Genomic DNA, 18,215 nt, shown 5'->3' on the forward strand with positions numbered 1-18,215 from the left:
CATATTGAAGCCGGCAAGAGGGGTAAAGCCCTAAGGCAGGCTGGACCCACACTCGCGGGTGGTGGAGGATCACCCGGAGAGAGCGAGGCTGCAGAGAGTCTCCTGAAGAAGAGAGAGGTCCTGGTTTTATTTGGGGGCTCCCCAGCCCAGGGGCCCAGCCCAGGGAGAGGAGATTCCAATAATTGACAATACAAACCAGAGGGGATTCTGGCTGTCTGGGTGAGATGGGAGACAGAAACCCTAGATGCCCCTTTGAAGGACCTGCGCACAGGCTTTCTGACCTGCAGACACTCAGCCGGGACACCAGTGGTGGGTCAGAGGCTAGCAGGGGATCTATACCAAGAAAGTCTGCATTACCTAATGCCAGAACAGAGGACTGGAAGGGCAGCCACCATTGTGCCCTAGTCCAGCCTATCTACAAGGCAATCTACAGACATGGCCAGCTTGACTATGCCCACCGAACCTACAGGGCCATTAAGAAGCCTTAGCCAGAGGGGATCAGCCCACCCCACCTAACCTGCAGATCACCTGGGGCTTGTTGCTGGATGGCTACCATGCCCTGCACCATGCATTCTCAGCTAGCTGCCAGTGCTGCGAGCATGCATTTTGAGGTAGTTTTAGACAGATCACTGTTGCCAACACAAACTTGGTCCTTCTATGATCTGGGACTTCTGTGGGAACATGTGAACGATTACCAAAGTTGCAGCAAGACTGAGGCTCTACTAATCTGACTGTTATCGTCTCTCTCTGAGACCCCACCCCACCTTACTCTCAAATTGTCCCAGGTGACCCATTGACAGGGAACTGCCATAGCCCTGCCCCTCCCCCCTATTTTCTAATCCATGCGGACAACAAACTTTGGCTAGCACAGGGCGGCACTGCATGGAAATCAGTATCAAGGAGACGTCTGCTGCCTGCAAGAATTACAATAGTGTGTCCAGGAAGCACAGGGGTCTATGGGACCTCCCCAGATGACAGCTGGTCTCTCTGTGATCTATGACAACAGTGGGAATGCCCAGGCACAGAAGTCGCAGCAAAACTGAGGCTGAATTGGCCTGATGGCTTTTGTCTCCTTGAGATCTTGCTTTACCCAAGCCACAAAGTGCCTGCAGCCCATTGACAGTCAGCCTCCCTCACCCTGCTTGGCTCCAGGGTTGTGCATTTTGCTCAAGCAACAGACCTTGCCTAGCACAGGGAGCGCATTTTGGGGGAAACAGTTTGGGGAAAACACTGTTGCCAGTAAGAGCTGCAATATCTCATGAGGGGATCACAGGGGTCCGTGGGACTGCCCCAGACAGCAGCTTGCCTCCATGTGATCTGTGACCACTGCAGGAACATGCAGACACAGAAATTGAAGAAAACTGAGGCTATTGGCCTGACGGCCCTTGACTCCCTAAGCTCCTGCCCCATTCGATACTCAAAGTGCCTGCCTCACTGTTAATAGGCAACTGCCTCTGCCCTGGGGTGGTTCATTCAGGCCCAAGGTGGCAGCAGCTGACCTTGCAGCAAGTGTTAGCGAGGATACAGAGAAAAGGGAATCCTTATACATTGTTGATGGGATTGCAAATTGGTATAGCCGCTATGGAAAACAGTCTGGAGGTTTCTCAAAAGATTAAAAATGGATCTTCCTTTTGACCCAGTAATTGCATTTCTGGGTATTTATCCAAAGAAAACCAAAACAATAATTTGTAAAGATCTATGCACCCCAATATTCATGGCAGCATAATTTTTAATAGCCAAGATATGAAAGCAACCTAAATGCCCAACAACAGATGATTGGATAAAGAAATTAAGGTTCATTATACAATGAAATATTACTCAGCCATTAAAAACAATGAAATCCTACCATTTGCCATGACATGGATAGACCTAGAGGTTCTTATGCTGAGTGAAATAAGTCAGACTGAGAAAGATAAATGCCATACATTTTCACTTATACGTGGAATCTAAGGAACAAAAAGAACAAACTAATCAAAAACAGACTCACAAATATAGTGGATGATTTATTTGGTGACAGACAGAGGGGAGAGGGTTGGGGGACTGGGAGAAAGAGGTGAAGAGTTAAAGAAATACAAATTAGTAGTTGATAGTTGGTCATGGGGATGGGGATCACAGCAAAAAGAACACAGTTAGCATTACTATATTGGCTAAGTGGAAAACCAGAGGAGAGAAGGATCAATTAGGGGGATCATTTTATAAACTATATAAATGTCTAACCAATGTATTATATACTTGAAACTAATTAATTAAAAAAAAATCAGAACCTGTTCCCTCCAGACATTTTGTCCTTCAACAGTGGGGATGAAGATCCTTGCTTGTAGACTGCAGAGTTCTTGTTCAGGTTTTCTCTGTGTGTGCAAAACATCCCTGGTCAGCTCATAGAGTTATAGAAACTTAGGGCAGCCTAAGAGTTTCAAACTCAAAAAGCTAAATTTTGTCACTTTATAGATGAGGAAAACAAAGTCTAAAGAAGGCATGAATAGTGGTAAGTACATTTATCTAAGATTGTAGTAAAAGTGATTCTGAATACACAGGCTAGATCAGTATGCCCTGCCAGCCAGGAAGTCAGAAATGTGTTACTTATAATAATTATCTGTTTGTCAGAACTATTTCTGAAAAGAAAAGAGCGTGATAGCTGCAGAGTTCCCAATTCACAATTTAATTGATTTTGTAATATTATTATTATTATTATTAGTAGTAGTAGTAGTAGTAGTAGTAGTAGTAGTAGTAGTAGTAGTACATCTATGGATAAATGTTTATTCCTTCAGAAACCAGGAAGTATCACCCTCAGATCAACGATACTTTCTCTGTGTAAAACAGCAAAAGCTATGTTAACTACTCTTGGATGCTTCAGGATATTAATAATTGTGAATACACATTGTGAGGAAAGTGCAGGGATTATGAATCAGTGTAATGCCATCTTGTGTAAAATGGAACTTTTTAAAAATAACCACAATAATAAATGTTTCTATAAGTCAGCTCACATGGAAGACAGGGTAGTTGGTTCTGGATAACGGGAGTTGCCTAGCATCATCCATTAGTTAAAAACTGACAACTACCAGAGGTGATTTATAGTCATAAGGGATAATTATTTGTGAAAAAGTCCACAGGGTTCAGACAGGTGTGTCAATACACTTTAGATCAGTTTTTGGGAAGAAGAGTCTATTTTCACCATCTCTATTTTACTTTCATGAAGTTAAATTTTGAGTCCCTGTATGTACTAGAGATGATGTTTTGGAATTGGAGTTAACTCCTTCTCATTACTGATACATTCCATTTTAGTAGTCATGCGAAGCTAGAATAAGTATTCTATGGTTTATATTGGCATTACTTGACATCTCATTTACTAACTTAAGTGTTAAGGGCAGTCTAAGACCAAGACTTTTCTACAAAAACTTTATGGAGAGAACTGGGGTCACTAAGATTCAGGGAGAGAGATACAGGACTCTTGCAAAGCTTCTAGTATATATGCTTTCCTCATGCAAAATAGTCATAATTTAAATAAAAGGAGGATTGAATAAATTTTGTGGCCTGTAGAGAAAATGATTTCATCATGTCCATTTCTCAGGAGAATTGCATAATAGCCCATGCCCAAATACTGATACTCTTTTTGTTCTATATTTGCCTCAGAATATATTTCTTAATTTGCATAGAATGCTATGCTAACATGTGCATAAGATTAGAGAATTAAGTTTGTGCGCACATGTTCTCACAGGTGCCTATGATATCTAGAAAGACACATTTGGAAAGGATCCAAAGGAATCGTAGGGAATTGAAATTCTAATTGCATAAAAGGGTTAGCTCCAAATAAGTGTCAGCTCTGAGTAGACATTCTGAAAAAAGGGATTAATATTTCATTTAGGTTTTGAGCTAGGACATGAAAGCTCTTATAAAAATGCTGCTGATTTGTTCTTGGTCCAGTGGTTATTTCCCCTTTCTTTTCTTCTCTCAGAAACAATAAACTTCTCCAAATCTGCAATTAAGAGAGGTATGTATCTTTGCTCAGATCAACAGAGGAAGGTAAAGCTTATAAATCAAAGTACATTGTTATTATTCATAAGGAGTCTGAGCAGAAATCCTTAAAAGAAAATAATAATTCAGTTGCTAGAATTTATTCCAGGACATGAATACAAGGTATTTTTCTAGATCGAGTCTATGTTTTTTCCTAATCTTCACCCTCCATTTAGCCCTGCAGATGTAGCCCTGCAATAGGGCAAATGGATTTGTATCTGAAATAAAATTTATATATTTTGGATATTTAATTAATTTAGGAGAAATTAAATTCATTTTCATTAATTTTTAATGGAATGTATTTATTAGACAGTCTGTCTCTTTCACTGAGAACAAAGCAAATATATGGACTTCTTTTTAAGGAAATCAAGAGTTTTTCATAGAGGAGGTGATGCTTGAGATGAGATTTGAATAATAAACAGATATTTGTTAGATGAAGTCATGGGGAAAGGAGAAAATCTGAAAGAAACAGACTATTAGCATAGGAAAGTATAAGATGCATGTTGTAGCATTTTGAAATACTTTATAGAATTCCAAAATTCATTTCTTAATGACTAGTGACAAGTTTATAAGGAAGGTTGAAGTTAATGACAATAATATCAACAGCATACAGTCACTTAGTTCTTGTATGTCAAAGATTCTTATAAGTGTATTTTTTTCAAATAAAGATTTCAAGCATTGTTTTTAAAGTAATTCTCTTATTCTAATGAAGAAGGATGATTATTATCTTTATTGATTAGCTGAGGCAATTGAGACCCAGAAAACTTTTATTAACTAACTTGGCAGAGGCCACAGTACTAGTAGTGCTAGAGCTTAAATTCGACTTCAAGAATTCATAATCTTAACATTTCACTATAAAGTTTTCCATGTGGACAAAGTACAGATACCAGGTAGTTTCATGTAGCCTTCATGCTTGGAAGTATTAAATACTATAGCTTCATGAATTTTTATATTTCATTAAAAATAAAACTTTGAATGGTGTAGTAAGGTGTGAATTAGAAGACAGAAAGATCTAAGTTAGTGAAAGTTAGTGAAAACAATGGAGATAATATTCCAGCAATATAGGTGAGCAAAAGGGACTGAAAAGAATAATCACAGAGAAGAGACAAGGAAATGAACAGGTGTTCAGAGGCTGAATGTACATGAATTAGCCACTTCATAGATGAGAGACTTTAGAAGAAGAGAAAAACATGTAGTGCTTTTTTCCCCAGAGAAATTGGTATTTTGCAGCCATTTACAAAAATAGACATAAAAATCCTTTCTACAGAAGTCTTAAACACACTGATATATATTGGTTGTGTTGTTGGTAATGTTGGACTAAGAAAGACTAAGCAAATATAAATCCAAATTAGCTTTTTACTACTTTCTCTTGAATTACATAAACTTCTTTACCTTTCTACAATGAGGTCACCCACTGTACATAATCAAATGTAGAATCCAGCCTTAGAAATTATAATTATCTCTCGAACTTTGCTATATCTGTACCCCAGTTATAAAATAGGTTATGCATTTTTATACTTATATCTTTCTTAATTTTGAAAATTTAGATAAAATTTTAAATCCAGGAATCTCATTCATCAAGCTAAATTCATCCTATTGCCAAGAGAAAGTGAATTCTAAAGAATTTGTTAGATAGGACATCAATAGAGATTCTGAAGTAGATAAAGATGCTAGAAGAAATTGAACAATATGGCAATTATGGTCTAAATTAATTGTTTATTAATCTCAATATGTAAGAGAAAAATAAATTTCTGAGATTACAATACTAGATTATGCCATCTTTTATATGGAAATTGTAGACAAATGTATGAATGGGAATATGAACTAACATTTTCAAAGCAGAATGAATGGACTTGAAGAACAGGAAACTGAGCTATGTAATCGAATACCCTAGAATAATTTCTAGGGTAACCTGTATAGGAAAAGGTAGTTTAAGGAGACATAAAAAAGGAAAGAGATGCATGAAGGCTGTGGAAAATCACCACGCTTTTATTAAAAAGATAAATCCAAATAATATGAATTTCCTGCATTATTTTAAAACCTTTTTTATACCATCTTGTCCAGGAAAACCTCGTTTTTTTTTTTTGTTTTTTTTGTTTGTTTTTTGTAATTAATTCAAGGTTGAGTTAAATGAAAATTTCAAGACATTTTACCCTATCCTATTAAAGTGAACAATAATTAGACCCTATGCTATAATATCAATCATATTTATAGAAAATAGATGAAAACTGGTTGTTTTTTATCAAGAAATTATATGATAAATTGAATCGTACTGAACAAATATAATCACCTCTTCGATATTGTAATGCATTTGAAATATTTTTACTTCTCATGTTGATAATTTCTGATGTATTTTATTAAAATAATAGTGATTAAGATCATTTTGTTCTGTACATATTTTCAAATATATTATTTATTGATTATAAGTTTAATTTAAAAAAATTTTCCTGGAGAAATACACTACTTAGCAACTTGTACTTTATTTTACATTATTTTATCAAGTAAAAATTTTCCCATATCAAAATTTGCAGTTCTAAATTTTTATGAGAAATTTTGATTCATATGTCATTTTTATTTTCTACCCCTAAAATATCTACTTTATCCAAGTTTCTGAAGAAAAATTCCCTAGCATCCACCTCTGGAATAAAGATAGGGTCCAAATACTGTGCCACAACACTTCCCTATGCTTGATGTATATATTTTTACCATGACACTCATAATATCACATTGCCCAGTAGGTGATTGTCCCCTTAACATTTAGGTCCCTACTTTACAAGTTCTTATTGGCCTAATACTTACTATAACATTTGAAATCGTGAGTATTTCTTTCTGCTTGAGCTCTCAATTAATTGCTTCTTCAGAAAGGGGGGCAGAATATTTAGTAATATGTCAATATATCACCATAAGTACTCATATTCCATTAACAAAAAAAAACAAACTGATATTCAATGGGATAGTTTTTAACCGACAATACACAACCATATGCTCTTACATTACTAGAACGTGTCTTCTCTCAATAGTGTCTATATGCCTGTTAGTATCTCTGTGTGTGTGTGTGTGTGTGTGTGTGTGTGTGTGTGTGTGTGTGTGTGAGAGAGAGAGAGAGAGAGAGAGAGAAATAGAGAAAGAGAGAGTGAGAGCACAGGTGGGTGAATGGGTGAGGAGGAGAAAAGACAGAGAAGAGACTTGAAATTTAAGATAAATCATTTGGGAGCCTGTATCCGCATTCCTGGAACAACTTAATTGCAAAATTAAAATGAGCATGCTGCAAAAAATGCTATTTGAAACCACATTCGACCTCTGATTGTATAAATATAGGTGAGAACAGAAAATAGAAGACACACCCAACACAGATTACCACCTTGAATCAGAAGCTCTAAAATAGCCAACATACCCAAACTCAATGACACAGTCTTCATGCCCTCAGTGCTGACACTGATTGGGATTCCTGGCTTGGAGTATGTGCAGTTCTGAATTGGCATTCCTTTCTGTGCCATGTACATCATCACTCTGTTTGGGAATTCCCTGCTCCTGGTCATCATCAAATATGAGTCCAGCCTCCATGAACCTATTATCTCTTCCTAGCAATGCTTGGAGCCACAGACATTGTTCTCAGTACCTGCATCCTACCAAAAATGCTAGAAATATTCTGGTTCCATTTACAAGAAATATATTTTGTCTCTTGCAGATGTGGCTCATTCATAACTTCCAGTGTATTGAGTCAGGTATTCTGCTGGCCATGGCCCTGGACCGCTATGTGACAATCTGTGATCCTCTGAGACATGCAAGCATTTTTACTTACCAACTTCTCACATAGATTGGTGTTGGAGTGACACTCAGAGCAGCCCTCCTTGTGATTCCATGTCTCATCCTCATCAAACACCAGCTGAAATATTACTGAACCACTGTGGCTTCCCATTCTTATTGTGAGCACATGACCATCGTGAAGTTGGCAGCAGAAGATATTCAAATTAACAAGATCTATGGTTTGTTTGTGGCTTTCAGTATACTTGGCTTTGACATAATCTTCATCACACTCTCCTACATTCAAATATTTATATCTGTGTTTAGTCTGCCCCAAAGGGAAGCCAGGCTTAAAGACTTCAACACCTGCATTGCCCATATTTGTGTCTTCTTTGAGTTTTATCTCCTAGGTTTCTTCTCCTTCTTTACACACAGGTTTGGTATTCATATTCCACCTTATATTCATATTCTTTTGTCCAACCTTTACTTGCTTGTTCTACCTTTGCTCAATTTGTTGTTTATGGTGTGAAGATCAAACAGATTCGAGATCAAGTGTTCAAGTTTTTTCATTCTAAGGATGCTTCTTGATTTCTCATTGTCATGTTTTATTTCCAGTTACAACAACAACAACACACTGAGAAAAACATTCTCGATAAGAGTCTCTGCAATCTCAAGTATACTGAAATACAAAATTCTACTTTTGCATTCAAAATAGTAAGGCTCTGATTCCCATTGAAATACATTCCACTTGTTTGGATAAAGAATAAGTCAAAACACACAGATCTGATCATATCTAGTCCACACATGACATACAAGTAAAAAATTATGAAAAAAAATTGATGCTCAACAAGCTTTTAATGACAGACATTTCTATAAAGTGAAATTAAATATTAATATTTTATTCTATTTAAAAATAGCAATTGTCATTTTTGAGACTACATAAGAAATACAGTCTAATGTATTATAATTCTAAAGTATATGAAATAAATCTATCATCTAATTTGTTATCATATCTCATCATCCTAAAATTCTTTACTGAATGGTCATGAATTAAGCATTAAGCACAGATTAAGATTGTTAAATTATATATCAAAATGTAGTCATAATTCCTTCTTTTCCTAAAAATATTTCATTAGCCTACTACACAGGCATGTGTAATAGAGTTCTTAATATAAATTAAATCCAGTAGACAAATTTGGATGAAAGACAAATGAAGGAAATGTAGAATGATTAGCAATTAACATACTTGTTTTGTGCTAAGATCTTAGAGATAATTACAACAATTTTTAAAGAGCAAATTTTATAATTATAGCTCAAAAGAAAAAAATAAGTTATACAAGTTAGATCATATCTTTTTAATATTACGCTAACCATTTTGTTTTTTTTGTGTGTGTTTCCCTGGAACTAATTTCCAAAATAATTATCACAGTCGAATTCTTATATAGAAACTCGCAGTAGTGTTTATTAACTTTTATTTTTAAATTGGTTTTACTATAAATGGTTTTGTGGACTAGTGAACAATAGTTCTTATGGAAACCTTAAATACTAAATTTAAATGTAAAGGTCAGGGTCAGGCCAATAAAGACAACTGTACAAAGAGTTTGTAACCATGCTCTAATGATACAGCCAACTAGTGGCAAATGCAAGCACTTAGAATATTTAGAGATTTGGTATTGCACCTTCTCCCTCATTCTTTTTACTACCTCTGGAATAAAATATATTCCCATAATGTTCTTTGATATAAGCTTGACATGTTCTCATTCTGTTTGATGTCAGACTCTTTAATGGCAGAAAGTAGCAGTTTCAGTATATTAACATATTTGAGGTTTGGACTTGATCTTTCACATGGAATTGTGTGAAGTTTTTACCATAAATACTGCACCATCCTTTAATTACAAAGTTGATCAAAGATCTATATAGTTTCAACAGCCCGAATTTTTCCAATTGAACTTTTTAATAATTTTTCTTTTAAGACATTATTCTCTTCAAGAATTGTAGCCGTTTCTGTTACTTTTTTCTCCTCACATTCATTGTGATATATTCTCTACCTATAGCCCCTGCTTCTCATTCCTATGTTGATGATATAATCTTCATTCTATATGATTAGATTCAAGCTTTTTGAAGTCTTTCTCAGGATGCCTTAACTGAAGTTTCCTTTTGGGCTCAGTGTTCTACATAATCCATGGTAGTCTGTATAATTCAAACCATATTTTATTAAAATGTATCTATAGCTTTGAGGATTATACCAGATGTCTAATAATTTAATATGCATCACAATGTGTCATGTATATGGCACTTAAATATTCAATGACTTGAACTGGCTCTCTTTTACTGGTCATTGAGTAGAGGTGCCATCACTGAGAGAAGAAATTTTGAAAGAAGGTCTGGGTAAGGAAACATATTTCATAAAATCCACTTATTTTAATGTTTAATTAAGGGAATGCAACTCCCAAGCACAGATATCATCTTGGCAACTATAAATAAACTCAGAAAAAAAACTTATCTAATTCATCATAATGTCTCTGACACCTAGTATGGTGCTGACACTGGTATATACAGAATAAAATTTTATTGAACAAATGCAATAATCAAATTCCATTTATAATCTAATTTTGTCCTTATACCAACTCTTTAAAATATTTAGTGCATGTTAGAGATGACAAAGCTGAAAATGGAGATTCATGGGAGGCCTATTCATCAACTTGAGGTAGAAATTATAAATATCAAAAAGGAGAAAGGTGGAATGAAACCTGTAGTTTGGGATTTCTATTGAAGATATGAGTGAACCTCAAGGTTTTCAATATGTGTTGTTATATAGAAAAAAATATAGATATAATTTACATAATGTGAGCGTAGCTGTGTGTATAGTTGGATTCTCTAGCACTTTGTGTCAGAGATGGCCTTACAGCAGTGATTTCCCAATACTAATGACACTAAAAACCCCTTCATCATCCTTCTGCCAGCAAATTCTAAGTATTATCACAAGGTAGAGAACACTCAATTTTAAGAATCTATAGGTCTGCCAAATTTGGTTTCAATTGTCTTGAGTTTAGCATATGTTCTACTTTTCTTGGATTTGAGGTCTTAATGTTATAAACTTTCTTCATGTCTCTATCATTCTCCCACAGCTAGACAACATCTGTCTGGAAGATAGAAAACAATTTGATTAATCTGTGTGTTTGAAATGCTATAGGACCCAATCATGTAGGTTTCTGACCATGAGACCTGTTGAGCCTGCACATCACCAGAGTTTGCTAACAACTCTAGCTCCCCAAATTCCATAGTATCTTCAAATAATATCACAAATCCTATAACTAATCTTTCTAACCTTGAAAACTGCCCCAGTTCTTCAAATAAATCTTATATCTTTCTCTGAAGACTTTAAGAAGATATCATCTTGCAAATTCTAGATTGCACTAAATTGTTCTCATTTAGAATTCTTACTTTTATTCAAGCATTGTTAATACTATCTCTTCCAAACATGTTACTAAGTTTTATTTTTATATTACTTTTCACTTCCACAAAATTTGTCTGAATACAATAATTAACTGAAACTATGCCCTAAAGTTCTGTTTTCCCAAATGTCCAGCATTTAACTTATAACCAAAGAGGTACTGGTTATAAAGTTCATGATTTTTTTTTTATATTTCGTCTTCATACAAAAACAATTTTAAAAGCAGAAAGAATAAATTGTGTTGACCATGGGAAATATAATTTATCACTCCTCTGTTCCCCAGGAGAATTGCTTCATAGTTTTGCCTAACTGCTAGTATTATATTTGTCTCCTTGAAAATTATTTGTTAATTACTGCACTGTTTATAACTACACTACATAAGTAGGTGAATAGACATGAGAAGATTGGAGAATTAAACTTGCGAGCATGTATTCTCATAGGCAGCTCTGGGATCTAGATAGAGAAATATTTAGAAAAGATGTAAAAGGAGTGTGGAGGAATTGCGCATTGTTATTATTCATAAAGAGTCTGAGCAGAAATCCTTAATAGAAAATAACACTTTAGTTGCTAGAATTTAATCCAGGACATGAGTACCTCTTGGTTTAATGAGCATTTTTCAATTTTTTACCTTTCTTTTCTTCTTTTACCCATAATGAATCTCTTCAGATCTTTCATTAAAACAAGTAAAAAAAAAAAAAAAAAGAATGATAAACAAGGGAAAATATAAGAGAAATTGAGAATATACATATATATATATATATTTAAATTCTAGATACATTGCCCTTATGAATGATAATAAGTTTATGACAGGGTTAAGTTCCAAGTAGCCAAAACAATAATATTAATATTACACAATAAATGTGTCTTATACATGTTAAGCATTTAGTCACTGAATGTATGAATAAGTTTAAAGGAATGATAGGTTACCTATTTTTTCTAAAAAGAAATGAGAATCATTTTCTTCAATTACAATTATACACAATAATAGATATCTTTATAGGTGTCCTGGCCTATTGGGATATGTTGGCCGCATGGTTGGTGAAGATAAATTAATCAGAATACTACTATATCAGTCAAAAAGAAGCTTTTTTACTACTTCTTACTGAGGGAGAAGAATACAGTCAAACAACAATGAGGTTATCCATGTAGCATCTGGAGGATGACAAGCACACTGGTCTTGATTATATTAGAAAGATGGGGGGGTGGGCAGGGGGAAGAGAGAGACAGACAGACAGAGAGCCTGACTTAGGGAGAGACAAGAGACTAGAGAGGGAGAGATCATCAAAAGTAAAACACGACTCTCATATAACTAACACTCTTTCCAATCAACAATCCTGAGTCATTTTTCCTCTTACTCTTGTTGTCAAAGTGAGTGCTGAACTGGATTTAAGGGCTGGGTTTACCTTCCCAGACATTAAGATAGGTATTTTGTACTCTATGGAGCAACAGAAATCAGGGAGATAGGGAGGAAGTTCCCTCCCAATGCCAATGAGAAAAATAAATTTAATTAAACAACCTTTAAATCTGATTTATTTCTTTTTCATAACGTGGAACTTTTTACAAAGCAGTTTGTTATATGAGTTCAGTGGTCAAGTTAGATTTATGGAAAAGCATATTGATTTACTCTTTGTAAGTGAACAGCCTGAGGAACTGGGCAATATTGCCAGGAAAGGACATCTAGAATAAGAAGAAAGAACACCCTGGAGAGGAACATAGTTGTCAATGAAAGTTATGGCATTGACCGTGTCAGACAAAGGAGCAAGGGGAGGGTATTTGAGACAGAAATAAAAACAGGATCATGTGATGATAGAAACAAAATGTGTATTGTGAGGAGAAAATAATGTCAAGCACTACATAGATATCAATTAAGAACAATCCTTTAAAAGTTCATTGTGTTTAGTTCATAGAGGATCATTTTAATTTTTTTCCGGACAGGTGAACTTTGAGTGGTCGATGCGAAAGGCTATTACAGTGGTTAGAAATATGCTTAAATTGATTAGAAAAAATACAAGTCAAAGTGATTAATGTCGGGCTTATAACCTTAAATAAAGTGAGAAAGAGAATATCGGCAGATCACTGTTTTTGTTATAACAAATTTGTTAAAACCTAAATCATTTTCAGTAGGGAAGAAAAAAGTACATTGCAAATGCTTGAAATGTAGGCTTGTAGGATGAAAAAAAATTTTTTAAGTCAGTACACAGATAGGGAAATTAACCTAAAAAAGGTGAAGAGGCTCTCTTCTTCTTAGGAGAGATATTCGAATTAACAAGATATATGGTCTGCTTGTGGCTTTCAGTATACTTGGATTTGACATAATTTTAATCACACTCTCCTACATGTAAATATTTATCACTGTCTTGATCACTTATTTATTTATTTATTTTTAACACCTATAGCACCTGGTGCTCCTAGGTGGTCTCCCATCCAAGTACTAACCAGGCCCGACCCTGCTTAGCTTCTGAGATCGGATGAGATCAGGCATGTTCAGGATGGCACTGTGGTAGACTATATATATTGCTGTTTTTAGTCTGCCTCAAAAGAAAGCCAGGATTAAAACTTTCAACCCTGCATATCCACATTTGTGTCTTCCTTGCGTTCTCTCTCCTAGGTTTTTTTCTACTTTAGACACAGGTTTGGGTTCTGTATTTCACCTTATATCTATATTACCCTGTTCAACCTTTACCTGCTTCTCCGAACTTTGCTCAGTCTTGTTGTTTATGGTGTGAAGATCAAACAGATTTAAGATCGAGTGTCCGAGGTTTTTCACTCTATGGATACTTTTGATTTCTCATTATTTTATCTCATATCAAGTAACAAAATTTCACTTAGAGAAACCTTTGTTCTGAGAGTCTATGCTTTCTCTAGTACATTGTCTGCTGAAGTATAGAGTCGTAAGTAACTCTAAGTCCTATTTAAACAATTTCAGTTTTTGTGAATACAGAATTAATTTATAACTAGATGACATAAAAGGCAGAAATTATGAAGACTTGTTTGTGGTTCAGTCACTGAAGATCTTCAGTCTCTCAGTGATCTTCTTTAATCTTTCAGTGACGGGAGTTTTTTAAAAACACACCTAAATGTAAATGCCTAGCCTCTGATTACAAATATTAAGTTTATGGTGTTGTCTAAGAGCAGAATACGTTCAGTGTAAAGTCGATAATTTTAATGATAATGAACTACCTACTTTTTGTCTTCTCGTTTTGATTGCAGTAGTTGTCATTCTCCACCTCCACCTCGTCCTTCTAGTTATCATTACCATGCAGTCATAAGCAGGCACTAAGCAAGTTCAGATTTTTAATTTTTGTATTGAAATGCAAATTTATACATTTTATTTTTAGAACACATTTAGATTTGCAGAAATTTGAATATATAGTACTGAGATTTCCTATGGACTCCCACACCCAGATTTTTGTATTATTATCACCTTAGTATAATAGATTTGCCACATTTAGGGAACCAATACTAATACATTATAATTACCTAAAGTCCGTATTTTATTGAAATTTTTTACTTATTATCTTCTTTTGTCCCAAGATCCCATCCAGGGTGCCACATTGCATTTAGTTGTCATATCTCCTTAAGCTTCTTTTGATGAGAAAAACAACTTTTGTTTTTCTGAGTTGCTGCCTAGGCATTTTACAGTATGATAAACTCTGCTCACACCCAGAGTCTGAACATTTAGATTAGAACTTGGATTTAGGATTCCCATCATAAATCCCGCTTTGCTTTTCCCAGGACACCTTTTAAAATAATCAGCACGTTCTCAATTTCACACACCAGCTCAAGCTCTCCAGAGCACTTCTCTCAGCTAGAAATTCCTGAGATTATCATTGTTTCTAATTACCTTAACACTATCCAAGAGTACTATTGAAGTGCCTCCTAGGAAGTCCTTCTATTGAAATTTATCTGATGTTATTAGCATAATTAGATTGAAATTATTTATTTTGAGGAGGAAGACCATAGATGTTACAGTGTCATCGTGATCACATATCGAGGGTGCATACCTGAGTTATCTGACATTAATTACTTTTCTCAAGTAGTATTTGTCAGATTTCTTCAATGCAAAGTTATTGTTTTATGAATTCCCATTTTCATACAATACTCTTTGGAGGAAAGTCACTATATGCAATCCATACTTAAGGAGTAGGAATTTATGCACTCCTCAATCATGGATTAGCTGCATTTTAACAAATTTTTTGGAATTCTACTACATGGCAGATTGAAACATTATTTTAAAAATTTATTTAATCATTTATTTATATCGGTATAGAGTTATGAATATTTTCATTATAATTTGGGTTACAATCCAACATTCCTTTATTTTATTGCTCAAGTTGTTTCAATTTGACCATTTGGAGCTCATTCATTTGGCTTATCTTCCTCTCTGACATACACCTCATTTTATGTGTGTGCCTCTGTGTGTATGTGTATGTGTGTATGTGTAACGCTTCTTACTTTATGACATTATAAGTTGCTCCAGGCTCATTTTGGATATTTCTTGAATCGTGCTATAGGTATGCTCATTGCTGCTTGTGTGTCTCTCTTTTAGGTTCTTTCATCTGACAGAGCAAGGAATTTTGTGCGTATGCTAACCCATGTATTCACACATATCCATAAATATTTCTATGTGTAACCACTTGTATGCTAAATTAAGCTGATTTTCGGTTTTTACTAATGTCTTCCACTTTAATTTATTACAACTTGAATCTTTCTAGCCTCTTCTTGCTTATCAGAAAATTCCTCCTCCATCAGTGAAAAACTGGCTTCCACCCTCTGTCACTCATTTATTTAATTGTTAACTTCTAGTATACTTGTAAAGCCCTGTAGGATTCGTTAATCATTACTCCTGTGAGAAAAACTGAATCAACTAAAGGGTTTATTAACAGTCCTTTTTGCCTTTGTTTCTATACTCTACTTATTTCCAAAGTTACTTAGGTCAGTCAGTGCCTTTTCCTACCACCTCCTTAGTGAGATTATATTATACATCTGCAATACAGCTATATTTTTTTTTGTTACAGTCTGTATCCCTCTAAGTAATCCTCCAACATTATAAACAATAATATTTAATTTAAGGTCCATTCTATGCTATATATTTCTGTGTTTTTTAAATGCATAATATCATAAATAAACTGAGTTTTATTACTCTCTAAAATCTCATGGTTTTTATCCTGTTCATCCTTATCCTATTCATCTGTGGACAAATAATTTGTAAAGGAACAGATCAGGGTAAATATTTTAAGTTTTTATGTTCATGTGATCTCTGTCCTAATTGTCACTACAGCAGGTCCTCAAATACTACCATTTTATTCAGTAACGTTTTCTTATAAGATTGGTGAGATGACATGTGAACTTAACTCTGGTTTATGTCAATGGGCCTATAGTTAAAATTGGTTTTATTACATGTTGTTTAACTTAAAGTTTCAGAACTCATCAACGACGTTAAGTGAGAACTCACTGTATAGGACAAATGTTCCATAAATAATACATAAATTAATGGATATAGTGGTACGCCAGTAAAATTTTATTTACAAGAAGAAGCAGCAAGCTGTATTTAGCCTGTGTGCTCTAAGTTGTTTCAAGTTGTTTCATGAACCTGACATATTCATATTCTCTGTGGTTGATCGAGAGTAATGTTAGAGTCTATAAGTACAAAATAAAGTGTAGCCCTTTAGTCAAATAAATTCAGGTTTTAGGTTAGATGCATCACCTGTAGCTAAAGTTATGAATTGCGTACAAGATTGTATGGGGTTTCACCACTCCCATTTCCCTGACAATCCGTTAGTTCCCAAGGTGACCAATGAACTTCACAGTGCCACAAAGTAGATTTCTCCTTATTAGATGCGCCTGCTGCTTTTCTAACTATACGTTTTCCTTTGAACCTTTGTTCTCCTTTTAGTTTTATGACATTACATTTTCTGGATGTATTTCCGCTTTTCTTCCTACGTCTGTTCACTTTTATTGTGATGTTACCTCCACTTGGAAATCTTTGCCTTGTTACCTGGTAATTTTATCAACTTAGTCTTCTCTTGGCATCTCTTCCAATATGCCTTACCTAGAATTTTTGTCAGATTCAGTATTATTTTTGGTGTTCCATAATCATCTACACAATTTTAAACTATATTGCATTGAATTTATCATTTTCTACATTATCTGAGATAGATGCTGGACTTTTCTTCTTTTTAGTTAATTATTTAACTTTTTTTTACCACTTAGTTTCTCATATATTTCTGGCATATATTTGACAATAAATACTCTATGACACTGATTCTCTGTTGCTGATTTCGTGACTCAGTAAATTATTCACTGAGATAAGATATTTTATAGGGTGGTTTAGCTGGGTAAATAAGTGCAAAATGTTCACTTTTGGTCTTGATAAACAAACAAACAGGATTTCCAAATGAGATATCTACTTGGGAGCTCTATTTAGGCGTTTAGAAAAAAAAAAAAAAAACCTTTGCTAATTGCTCTTCATATTTCCAATGCCTATCATGGCACTGTCACTGGTGTACATGGAAGAAGAGTTTGTTGAATATTGTGATACTTGTGTTCCATTCATTATCTCATTGAATCCTACCCTGACACTATAAAATGCAAAGACTGTTTTCTGTATTTAATCAATGATGAAATTCAGAATTTACAAACTTAAAAATGAAACTCGCCCGGCTATTAGTGATGAAAATAATGTTTGAACTTGACTTTTCTCTCCTTACAGTTCTAGCTGCAAAATATCTGATAGAACCACTTAATATATACCCTTGGAATGAATGGAAGACTTGTATTATTATAAGGAAACACAACTAATTACAATATAACGCACGCAAAAGTTAATAAAATACATATATAGTTATCAACAAACACGAATATGGCTTTAGCCAACATACAGAAAAACCAAAGTTTTGCGGAGCTAACTCATTTGAAAACACACAAACACCCATTAAACACATGGAAAATATATATCAACCTTGGTCAACAATCGACAATTTCCAAATCAACGAACCTTCATCCA

At 34.6% G+C, this 18,215-nt stretch overlaps 2 pseudogenes; one reads left to right on the forward strand and one right to left on the reverse strand.

The window, feature by feature from the left end:
* Window positions 1-554: 554 nt before the first annotated feature.
* LOC107506008 lies at window positions 555-8,343 on the forward strand (annotated as a pseudogene).
* A 5,253-nt stretch (window positions 8,344-13,596) lies between these two features.
* Window positions 13,597-13,715, reverse strand: LOC118603540 (annotated as a pseudogene).
* Window positions 13,716-18,215: the final 4,500 nt, after the last annotated feature.

Source organism: Rousettus aegyptiacus, unplaced genomic scaffold (assembly GCF_014176215.1).
Source record: "Rousettus aegyptiacus isolate mRouAeg1 unplaced genomic scaffold, mRouAeg1.p scaffold_m13_p_5, whole genome shotgun sequence".
In the NCBI taxonomy this organism is placed as follows: domain Eukaryota; kingdom Metazoa; phylum Chordata; class Mammalia; order Chiroptera; family Pteropodidae; genus Rousettus; species Rousettus aegyptiacus.